At 42.1% G+C, this 2567-nt stretch overlaps 1 non-coding gene across 1 annotated transcript; it reads right to left on the bottom strand.

The window, feature by feature from the left end:
- Positions 1–716: 716 nt before the first annotated feature.
- On the bottom strand, positions 717–820 carry LOC132477212 (U6 spliceosomal RNA). The gene has a single exon (XR_009530232.1). It is a non-coding gene; the product is annotated as a U6 spliceosomal RNA (small nuclear RNA).
- Between the last annotated feature and the right edge of the window lie 1747 nt (positions 821–2567).

Below are 2567 nucleotides of genomic sequence, written 5' to 3'. Positions count from 1 at the left end.
AAAGTTCCACTCTCTCCTGTACCAATATCAGGAAGCGTTCTGACTTGTTCAAGTAGTTCTGTTGGTTTCTATCTTATAGGCTTTGAGAATCACAAACACAGTGAAGTACTTTGAAATCCATGACTTTCAAGCTTGACTCTGCAGAGCTCTGGGTGCTCCTTCAAAACCCTTTACAAGTACCCACAGGAGAAAGGTGCAAGCCACGAGGCTGAGATTTTTTTTTTTTTTTTCAATCTCTGGTGTTTATTCGCTACCAGGCAGGTGACAACACAGCCTTATTTCATTTTTCCCCTCTGATGCTAAAGCATAAGCTATCTTTTAATTCTGACACATTTATCCATTCCAGAGACAGTATGAAAAGCAGTCATCTAGCCATTGATTACCTTGGACGTTTCAGGCCAGACTGGGGTTGCTGTCTCATTAAATAAGCCAGGGCAACGAGGGTGAGTGCAGGTAGATGGGTTAAAAATGGAAAACATGAGCTCTTCAACAGAGCCTGGGATTTTTCGCCTCTGTTTTCCATATGGTGATTCTATATATGCTTGCCTTTTTTTTTTTTTTTTTTTTTTTTGGCCATGCAGCAAGGCTTGTGGGATCCTAGTTCCCCAACCAGGCATTGAACCCGGGCCCTCTGCAGCAAAAGCGCAGAGTCCTAACCACTGGATTGCTAGGGAATTCCCTATGCTTGCTTTTTTTTCTTTTTAATTGATCTGTATAGAAACGTGAAATGCTTCATAAATGTGCATGTCATCCTTGCTCAGGGGCCATGCTAATCTCCATATCATTCCAATTTTAGTATATGTGCTGCCAAAGCAAGCACAATATGCTTACTTTTGAATACAAGAAAGTTTGAAAGCCACTGATGTAATTGATCACATTTTCCTCTTTGCATTGGCTGCCAGGAAGCTCAGCATCTAATTCTCAGTCCACCACTAACAAGTGCTCAGGGCCTCCTAGCCTACATATTTATGAGAATCTCACCCTTGACTTTCTTTTCTTTCCCTCCCCATGTTTCCCCTTCACCTGCTTTTCTTGTTTTCTCATTCTGCTGCCACATGTATGTATGTTTTTGCATGCAAACTCAAATCCTTTTTGGAAAGAGCCAAGGTTTAAATGAGTGCATTAAAACAAAAAGGAATACTTTTTCTGTAGAGGAGGTTTTTGCAGATGGGAAAGGAATGTGTATAGAAATAAGGCATAATTTGGCATGGAGAGTACACATGTGTGTTTGTAGGATATGTATATACATGTTGGAAACGTTGTGAAGTTTGTCGTTTTCAAAGTTAAGCTGGTCTTCTGGCTTCAGGGGACATTTATACTTGGAAGACTCCAGGGGAGAAAAAAAAAGAAGTGTTTTACTCCAGGGTAGACGTGCCTGTGGTCTACACTCCAAAGAATCTGCTTTATGGTTTAGCATTTTCAGATTTTGTCTGGGGTTATTTTTCTGGTCATTATAAAACGAGAACAAATACTTATTAAGAAGAAATCAAGGGAAAGAGGGACAGGAAGGGGGTGCTCCTGCACAGGAAGGGGGCTGGATTTTAAATGATCTTGAGTAAGAAGTGGGAGCCTTAAGTCTTATCTGAGTTTCTATCTCATCTGCTGCAAATCTGTGGTCAAGTCCTTTTACTCCCAAACATGGGGTCTCTCACCCTCCGCTGCACACTTGGAATCACCGGGAGCTTTAAAAAAATCCTGAAGCCGCAGTCCCTTCCCCAGAGTCTGGTTTAATTGGTCTGGGGTAGGGCCTCCATGTGGGGATTTTTAAAACTCCCCTGGAGATTCTAATGTGCAAGCCAGGGTTGAGACCACTGCCCTAAGAGAAAGAAAAAAATGAAATTAATAAGCACCTGCCTCCTGTTTATCTCTCAGGGGGCTGTGGGGTGTGGCTGCGATTTATGAGATAATGGGCCATATTCTGGCGAAGGAGTGAGGGGGCTTGAAGGAAACAGATTAACCCTTTGTATTTCATAGAGTACTCTTGGTTAATAAGTGTTCGTCAACGTTTTGCGCATGATCTGCAAGAAGAAACACATTTCACATCCTAACCCAGTAAACACACACACACATACACACACACACAGACACACAGAGTCTTACTCTGATTTCATGCAATTCACTTGGTGTTTTCTATTCCAGTCTATTCCATTATTTTCCTTTAGAAAAAAACGCCTGCTTACTGCCACTGTTTAGACAATATTCTATGAAGGCTCATGGGCCCAGATAAATTAAACACCTCTGGAGAGCATTACGATGGTCAGTTTATAATGGCTGAGAGCTTTTTGCAAAGCTGCTATGGGAAGTGAAGTTTGTACAGTTGAGCAATTGCTTATGCCAGCTACAGTCACAGTGGTAAGTGTTTCAGGAGCATGATCTCAGCAAACTGTCCCAATAATAATACAAGATGGGTACTGTTATCTCCAGTTTAGAGATGAGAAAGTCAACGCTAAGTACGTACGTATGTCCTGCAGCTAGGAAGCAGAAGAGTTATCTTCATCCAGGAGCAGGAGATCTAACCTCACCCTCCTTGTGGGAGGCGAGTAACTGTGCTCACTGAATACATTTGC

The sequence above is a fragment of the Mesoplodon densirostris genome, chromosome 16 (assembly GCF_025265405.1).
Source record: "Mesoplodon densirostris isolate mMesDen1 chromosome 16, mMesDen1 primary haplotype, whole genome shotgun sequence".
In the NCBI taxonomy this organism is placed as follows: Eukaryota; Metazoa; Chordata; class Mammalia; order Artiodactyla; family Ziphiidae; genus Mesoplodon; species Mesoplodon densirostris.
This window is presented reverse-complemented; position numbering and strand designations above follow the sequence as displayed.